Source organism: Microcebus murinus, chromosome 6, assembly GCF_040939455.1.
Source record: "Microcebus murinus isolate Inina chromosome 6, M.murinus_Inina_mat1.0, whole genome shotgun sequence".
NCBI lineage: Eukaryota > Metazoa > Chordata > Mammalia > Primates > Cheirogaleidae > Microcebus > Microcebus murinus.
The window spans coordinates 96,083,975-96,093,924 of record NC_134109.1 but is presented as its reverse complement, the minus strand read 5'-3'; positions in this window follow the sequence as shown (position 1 = coordinate 96,093,924).

Below are 9,950 nucleotides of genomic sequence, written 5' to 3'. Positions count from 1 at the left end.
CTGAATGGATATTGAGAAAAATGAGAGAGAAAGAAATACGGCTTTACTTCATAAAGACTAAATATCATCTAAAAAATTAGTTTATTGTCTATGGTTAAATATTTGACCCTCATAAAGAAATTATATGATATGTTTTTGAATCACTTGATATTATTCATTGCATTAAACCTTTGAGCTTTCACTCCCATAATTATTTTCAATTCTCACCCAACCCTCCAATTAGTTTTTCCCTTTGACTAGTTTAATTTTCATGTTCACTTTTACCAAACTGAATTTTGCATTTTCCATTATCAAATGAATAAAATCATCCTTGCTCTAATAACCTAAATGTGTTACTAGTATAGACATTAGTAAATGTGTTACAAACTGTTTAGACACCAAAGACAGAAATTGATTCTAAGTTTTAAGAATTTTACTGGAAGGTTTTGTGACACTATACTCTGGTCCCAATTTATTATTTAAAAACTTAGTGCAAAATAATCCAATATATAGATCAGCAAATAAGTAGCCAAGTTTGACATAAATTCCCTATGCCTCATAAATATTAGGAAATAAATGTTACTTGACTTCGTAAAACCAATTAATCTTTGCAGTATCAATCTATTTATCCCAAAATGGAAGGTTACGTCACTTAAGATGTACAGCTGCTAAGTTATTTGCACATCTTAGGTGAGCTCTGCACAGTCTAACAAATCAATTAGCTTCATTTTCTATTGCAAGTTCCTGAGTTTACATTTCTTCAATATACTAGTCATGGAGGAATGGGGTTTGTTGCCCTTTCTTAGATTATATGTCAGTCTTCACAATATTGAGCAAAGCAGAACATTTCTTTTAGAAAACAATTTTTGTTCTCAACTTACTCTTTTTTTGCTTTTGACATTGCCTAGACATTTAATGCTGGTCGAAAAAAATAAAATTATTTCAAATGTGCAGATGAAATAAAGGCCAACAAAAAACTGTTCTCTGCATTGGATAATAGAGTTTTAATGTATCTCTGCTGTCGGATTGGTGTATTTGTGTGATAATTTTATGTGACAGTGTAATTAAGTTGTAAAACAATTCCCATTTCCTATGTATTTTATCTATTTATCATCATTTATTTCTTTACCTTCTTTTTCTGCAATAAATATTATTGTAAGGAGAGTTAAATAAGTTAAACCAATGCAATTACTTTTACAGATTGAAATTAACTTCATATATCAATTTGTACACATTTGTACAAAGTACCTACAACTTGCCTGGTATAAATAAATGTGTTTATTGCAGTATATTTATGATGTCACTGTGGTTTCCATGTTTGCCTTCCTTTTGAGTAATGATCTATATGTTTAAACTTGACATTTTAACAGTATTTTCAAACAATTTCATTCATTATCAAATAACCATTTATTACACTATGGCAATTTCATACCATTTACTGAACCCTTTAGACACTCCTAAACAATGATTTATCAACCAATATACAGATTTTAATGCTTATCACAGCAAATAGAGAAAGTAACATTAAATAGTGACTTGACAAGAGATAACTAAATTATCTTTTTTAAAAATCTTGATGAGTCATGTTCAGTAACAGCCAGTGTGCATTTATAGCTGTACTAGAAATTGAGAGAAATATATTAGATTATTATAGTCTGCTTGTATTAAAATGGTTAATCATAAAACCTACATAGATAACAACTATATAACCCCAACTGTTGATTTTAAAGGACAGAAAGAAGAAAGGGTATTTTTGAATGACTTGAGCGCTGATCTGCTTGCTGGCTTTTTGTATCTTGGCTTCTCTGTGGGAGGGAAAATATCCCTGCTCTGAAAAATCATCTCTGGGTAACAAATGTGGGATGATCCAGATGAATCGTGTTGCGTGAGACAAATGGCTACTTACGATAATCCTGTCTGCTCGCGCTGCACACAAGACATATCCAGATCATTTTAATCCTCATGAGGTCTGATCATATCTTCCTTTCTGGAGCAACTCACAGAAGTTACGTGGTTGTGAACTTTTATGAGAGGGAGAAAATTGAATTTCTCTGCCCAAAGGAGCCAAATTAGCAGCAGAATGTATCTCTGTAGAAATCACACAGTTGACCCAGAGAATAGTACCACAGTCCTGACAGAATACTGAGAGGAAGTTTAGGTTTAAAAACAAACAATTAACAAGGACAGAAAGGGAGGAGGGAGAAACAAGATAACTTCCTTTCAAGTAGAATCATTTACATAAAACATTAAACCTGATAAAGGTGTCTGTCAGTATGTAGGAGGGTCTGTATTTCTTCAGTTATCCACATCCAGAATGAATTAATTTGACACTAATTGCAGAGGATTAAATTTATTCAATCTTTATAGGCTACTCCTTGACTATTAAAATTAAATGAAGATAAAAATGAATTATTCTTTCCTAGATCAAAAATTAAACACCAAAACCAATTTATGATGGTGTGGGAGAAGAAAGGCAGTGAAGACCACAACCTGTGACTAAATTTTTCCTAAAATAAATTGAAATAAGAAGCTTAATTTTGGATAGACTTTATTAATTTAACGAAAGATCCCTTATTTAGGAGGCTCCTAGGACACCTTTGAAATATACTCTAACTAAAAGACCCTAAAAATTTTATATGCATTTTTGTTAATACTTTAAAAATATGTGGCTAAGTCAAGAAATTCATTGCTAGAGAATGGGTTTTTTTTAATAGTCAAAACACAAAAAGAATTGTTAAAATGAAAAAAGGAACAAGCTTCAAGTGATCGTATTTTAGCATGTTTCCTACATACCTATATTCCTATATGCCAGGTTGCATAAGAAACTGAGGCAAAAACTACCCTAAGAAGCAGCAGTCTTATAAACAAAACTTTCAATTCCCATTTTCAGAATGGTCCTAAACAAGAATTATCAATTCAAGGCAACGCTTGAGACTCCCTGAGACTGCCATTGGTTTTTTCATTTGACGTTGCCTGTTTCCTAGTCTTATAGAATGCTTATGGGAAAGCGGAGGAATCCACAAATACAAAAGTCAGATTGAAATTTTAAAGGAAATTTGCTGATTCTGAATTCACGGCTCTATCAACTACATTGTGCAAAACCTGCAAATTGTAAATACCAACATCCCTTATGAATATCCAGATTTTTAAAATATCTTTCCTAAAAATTAATGAATAAATAAATGAATAAAAGCCAGGTGTGGTGGTTCACACCTATAATTCCAACAGTTTGGGAAGCTGAGGAGGGAGGATAGCTTGAGGCCAGGAGTTTGAGACCAGCCTGAGCAACATAGAGAGACCCTGTCTCTACTAAAAAAAAAAAAAGTTCTAAAAAATTAAATTAGTTTTAAAAAATTAGGCCAGGCGCGGTGGCTCATGCCTGTAATCCTAGCACTCTGGGAGGCGTAGGCCGGTGGATTGCTCAAGGTCAGGAGTTCGAAACCAGCCTGAGCAAGAGTGAGACCCCATCTCTACTATAAATACAAAGAAATTAATTGGCCAACTAATATATATAGAAAAAATTAGCCAGGCATGGTGGCGCATGCCTGTAGTCCCAGCTGCTCGGGAGGCTGAGGCAGGAGGATTACTTGAGCCCAGGAGTTTGAGGTTGCTGTGAGCTAGGCTGACACCATGGCACTCACTCTGACCTGGGCAACAAAGTGAGACTCTGTCTCAAAAAAAAAAAAAATTAAATAAATAGAATATCCTTCCTATCACCTCCTGTGGAACTATGTGTGTACGTTGGTTGTCTTCTTGTTTTATGCCATTTTTTCAAAAGATAGACTATATACATATAAGATGTAATTTTCAGATGTTTGTACTTAAACATTCACATAACATTTTAGTGAATTTCTACAAATTAAAAAAAAACAACAACAATAATCCCAGCTTTAGGAAAATGCTAAATTAGATAAAACGAATCTTAGGTACCTCAAAAATTGACCAGGAAATTGATGATTAGGGGAAGTTAGGTAACTTGCCCAAGGTCACAGAGATTGTGGCAAAATAAAGACTAGAATGCTTCTCCTAACCCCAACCCAGTCAGGACGCCTTCCATTTTAGCATAAGGTTTATGCATTAAGCCCTTCTATGAAAAATAATTGCATTTTAACAAGGATCAGTCTCATAAGCTAATTAAGGAAAGACTAACAATGTAATTTCAGGCATTAATCATCTTATTGATTCAAATCCCCAGCCCCCACCCTCATACGTTAAGCACAAGGCATATTAGATACAATTTTTGTAAATAATGCCTGGGTGAGGTCATTGTTAGGCAGAATGGTATCTCATTCACATATATACATATATGTTTCATATATAAAATCATTCATATTAATGGGTGACCTGCTAAAAAGCTAGTACTCCCCCCAAAAATCTAGAATTTTATAGATTAAAGATCTTTTGAAGATGATAAATCATACTAAACTGCTGTCATTTCATCTCTCCCTATTACATATATACCTGAAATTGGAAAGTTTTCTTCTTTTTCCTAGTAAGCATAATTTGATGCCTTAGCAATTATATTAGGAGAAAGCATTTCTCCTTTATCATAAAGGAATCCATGTAAATGGAAAATAATGTTACAATTTTAATATTTTCTTCTAAATTGTACTGAAATTCATTAAAAAGAATTAACACATTTTACCTATTTACAGACTCCCATGTTTTAAAATACAAATAACCACCTAGATTTTCTCAGTTGAATAAGTTACTTTTAGGATATAAAGTATTTTTGGAAATATATTTGTAGGACATTTATCCATTGCAACAATGAATTAGATGATACTACCTTTTAATTTTTATATTTGTATTCAATAAAAATGCATTGGCCTTATAGAGAGCCATATTAGTGCTTTGTTTTGTCCAATATTAGATTTCCAATTGACCCAACAATTACTTTTGTATTTTGAAATGCACTTGTTTTCTCAAAACAAGTAAGATTGTGCTTTGACTGTAAAGATGCAGAATGAATGGTTAATGCTTTGGTGAATGACAGTGTTATATCTCGATAAGAAGACTAAAATTGGCTGCAGAACAGCTCCCTTACATTGGTCAATTCCCATTTGTACTTCCCAGCCCAGAAAGAATTTAAAAAGCATTATCACTGGTAAAATCATCATCATCATCAATCAATCAAACTCTGCTTTTTTCCTAGTCAGAGGCTACTATTCACATTTTCCTAAATATAGATAGTCATAGTGCTGCTAACATTTCATATCTTAAAGGAGAGAAGAATGAAATCTTCCCTTTTCAAGATTAATCTTTATTTTAATTATAAACCAAACATGGTGATAGTATGTCTTGATACTTTTGCAAGAGCATTAATTATTAAGCGGAGTGTCTTCTTTTTTGTTTGTTTGTTGGTTTGGCTTTCTTTTTTTAGAGAGTCTTTCTTTAACAACCTCTATTCAGGATAAAAGGTCTTGTACACTATTTCGTGTAGAAGACTCAGTCTCTGTCCATCATCTTTCCAAGTGGCAACCGTAATAATAATAATAAAATTTTCCAAATGTTATTATTTTATATTATAAAATGTGTATCCTCAGACAGTTTTAAACTCATATTTGTCATTTTTTTATGATGCCACAGAAACATCTTCACAGAGGACTTGTATATGGACTCTAAGATTTGTTCACACTATTGGTTTTGATGAATAACCTAAACTAGTATTAGTCTTTCCTAAATTCTGTTGGATGAAATGCTCACCCCGTTAACCTCAACAGACATGACTACATCCACAACTGAACTCTCACTCTTGCTTAACTTCAAACCATAACCTAGGCAGCCGTCTCCCTGAACGAGTCAAATCCCTAAAGTCCTGTGCACTAAAATCCTCTCGAAAATAAGCCTAGCTTTTCCCTAAAATGGCTATAATCTAATTCTGAATGCGGAAGTATTTATTAGAAGTGTATGTTGCTATTTCCTTCTAGTACTTTCTGAGATGTGGAAGCATCACACAGAGTGATGTGTAATATATATGTATAGTCCAATTTGATTTTCTGAAATAGGGAAGCACAAATTCTCTCTGGAACAATAATTTCTTTGACTGGCTCACTGTAGAAAAGAAACTTGTCACCATGCCAAAGATAAAACTGCTGCTGGGTTTAGTTTTGAATTTTATAAAGTGAATAAGTGAAAAATATATACACATTCATTTCAACTCAAGTTATGAATAATTAAATGAATATATAATTGTATCCATTTTTACCCTCAAGCCTAACCAGCGAAGACATCTTCAGTCCATGTAAAAAGGGTACTTCATGGGTTTTTTTCGAAAATTACGTGTGAGCTGCCAAACATCACTGAATTTACATGCTTGTAAGAATAACAAGCTGTCTATAAAATCATACAATGGGGAGTGAAGCAGCATGCAAGAGTTTTGTTCTATGTGCCTTCTGAAATTTGAACTTACACGAGCATTTTCTTAGCATTGCCTCCAATGTCTTGTTCTTCATCCTCTCTTATTTTACCTCTGGTCCCAGGTTGGGTTGGGAGTTGGGGAGTAGGCCTAGCGAACATCATTAAGTAGCATATGTGAATGTAACTAGAAATTGTATTTTCATATTCAGAGCCAGTCTTCCAGAAATTCTTTCTTAAAATAACAACAAGGGGGTCTTCTTATCCTAAATAAAAGAATTAGATTCAATTTCAAGATCTTGGTGGGGAACTAGAGCAGGTCCGCACGGTTGAGCAGGCTGTGTACTGCACTCAGCTGAGGGACCACTCCATTAATGAAGACACATGCTCAAGAGCAAGGCTCTACCTGCCCACAGGGGAAGGGTATCTTCTGAAACTTTGCACAAAGGCACCTATATGATAATTACAAAAGGTAGTGTTCAGCTCACCAACCTTGATCCAAGGAGCTTTATCCATCCAAAGGGGATTCCCTTGGCTACTTTGCAGAAAACTGTCACATGGAGTAGCAGCATCTCTGTGTGAGGAACTTTCTCATTTGAATAGATACCTTGATTTTGCCATCTGTAAGTCAGGAATTATGAGAAATATTCAGGCAAAAGCTGTGTAAGGAGATGCTCTTTTATTTACAAAAACAATCCGAAGGAGTGCAATATACCCGGTTAGTAGAGTAATAGCATGCACAAAATTCTCCATCTGTTGGGAGATGCCATGAGACTGGTTTGAAGAGGGGACCAAGAGCTAGCAATGGGAATAGCAAAGCACAAAGAAGCAGAAAAAGGGCTACCCAAGAATCTGTGCGCTGAAGTGAAGTTAGCTTAAGACTCTCACGCTTTCGTAGCAGAGTGGACCAGGTAGAGAAGGGAAATAGGACATAAAATGTGTACCAAGACCAGAGTTTCCATATGAAAAACCTGCCAATACAAAATAATAATAAACATGTACGTGACAACGTCTAACTGTTAGCTCTATAAAAATAAAAACATAAATAAAAACAAAATAAGGAAATTGGGGAGCAGGTAGGAGGAATAATTAGTAATTTCCAGATTACAAATGGTCCTTCCCCGTGGAAACCATGTGCCTAATAACAGACAGAGCTTCCCAGAGAAAAGCCACTTTACCCTGAGACACTGTTGTCATTCTGACTTTCAAGAAGGTGGCAGGGGGCCTGTAGAGGCTAAAGTAACTCCATTTTAGATGCTAATCTGCCAAGTTGACTTCTGATTAACCCCAGTTCTGGGAATGACCCCACGATTCCAACTTTATCTACTGTTAGCACTTATTTACCTTAAATCCTGCCCTTATGTCAAAACACCCTTGATGCTATCATAAACATGTACTTACCATAAATCCTGCCTTTAAGTAAATTATAGACTGTGACGTACACAGCCTTCTTGCCTTTCCCTGAAAGGTCGACTTCAACTATCCTACACACCCTTTTTAAGCAGTATTCCCTTTCCCTATGGTGTCTAAACCCTAGATCTGGGATAACAGTGCAGAGATCTACTTGGAAAAGTGATACCTTCTACATATGGTCTGGAAGCCATACTTTCCTCTGAATTTTTTTTCCCAATTTTTAAGAGTGTAAACAACTGCCCACTCAATGGGACACATAGAAACAGTAAGTTGTAAAAACATACTAAATGTTGTCCAAAAAGTCTGGAAACACAGGGAAAATAGTGTATTTTTAATACTTTTTAGATTAACAGTTGGATCTGTTGCTTTAGAAACACTTCATGGAAGAAGGTGCATGGAAGTTGAAGGAAAATATGTTGAGCCTATTATTTTAAAATGTGACTAATATACAGTTTGGAAATAAGTTAGTCCTATGTTTCTGACTTTGGACTCTCCATGAAGTGTTTTTTTAACTATAAAAAAATGGAGCAACCTAAATGTTCAATAAAGGATTGCTACTAAATAAATTATCCATAATAAAAATGATGACATTGACCTGAAAAGGAGTTCATGATAGATTTTAAATGAAAAGGAAAAGGAAATTGTAAACTATTAAGTACATTATCTCATTTTTATAAGGGATATATGTACAATTTATACAGTTTTATATATATATGTGTATATATATATATATACATACACACAAATCTGAAAGGATATATATAAACATATTAATAGTGATTATCTTTTTTAGCTTGTCTGTAGTTTGTAATGTTTCAACAATAAATATGAATAATTCATGAGATGGGGATAAAAAGACAAATAGTAGAATGGCTTACTCAAAACCAAAGCAAACACTGATCAAGCTTATTAAATGATAAAGTTGCTAAAATGAAGAACAGACACAAACTGTGTATGATTTCCAATGATTTTCTGCCACCCTGTGGGGAATTCTACACATTGCAGAACTGAAATAAGCAAAATTTGAAACTATGAAAAATCTGTAACTGAAGATGAAATTTTGTACAGGAGCATGGCCCAAGAAGTTGTTTAGCTAAAACTGTTCATCAGTTTTGTTTTCTCTGCCAGCTATTTATGGTAAGATTGGTAGAATATGATAAAAATGATAATATTTAACACTTATATGTGATTGTAATATAAAAAGCACTGTAGTATACATGACTTTATCTCACAAAACCCTACAAGGCAGGTATTATTTTTTTTCTCCATATTACAGATGAGGTACAGAGTTTAATCATCTAGCAACAGTGAGTAAATGTTGCCAAAGTAATGTGAATGTAGGCAGCTGCTCTAGAATGATGCATTTTTTTGGTTATGATTAAAATTTTTGAGCTTTTCCATATCCCTCAGGCCCAATCATTCCCTAATGGAATTACCCAACTAACTGACTGCCAGGCCTTTGTATGGATTTAGTAGATAAAATTCCTGAGAGGGATTATCATGTTCTCCAAACTAATCTCACTTCCTTAAAGCTGTAGAGCAGAATTGCCAGCCTGTGGCTCAGGCCTGTAACACAAGAGCTTTGGGAGGCCCTGTGACAGGAGGATCACTTCAGGTCAGGAGTTTGAGACCACCCTGGGCAAGAGAGCAAGACCCCGTCTCTTCAAAATTAAAATATATATAAAAGTATGGTCCACAGACCTGGACTCTCCACAGAACTCTTGCTACCAGCAAGACAAGAACAGAAATGGAGATTCAGCCTTTAGAAACCTTTATGGCAATTTCACAGGTAATTTTATGGCTTTTGACTCTTAATGATAAAATGTTTTGACTTGGATTTCAATATCTTTTTTTCATTTTTCTATTTTATTTTATCAAAGTATGGCCCACAAACTAATTGAAAATTTTTGAAAAATAATAAACTGACCACTCCCCACAGATATTTTGAGAAGCACTGCTGCAGAGTAAAGCTGTTCGCACTTCAGGATTTTTACCAAAACTCCAAGAATTCTTCTGCAGTCCAGTTCCCCAAAACGAGGCTTCGGATATTTTTCCTCCCCTCATTTCATCCAGTTTATTTTTATTTATTTATTTAGAGACAAAGGCTTGCTTTGTTGCCCAGGCTAGAGTGCAGGGGGTGTCAGCCTAGCTCACAGCAACCTCAAACTCCTGGGCTCAAGCAATCCTCCTGCCTCAGCCTC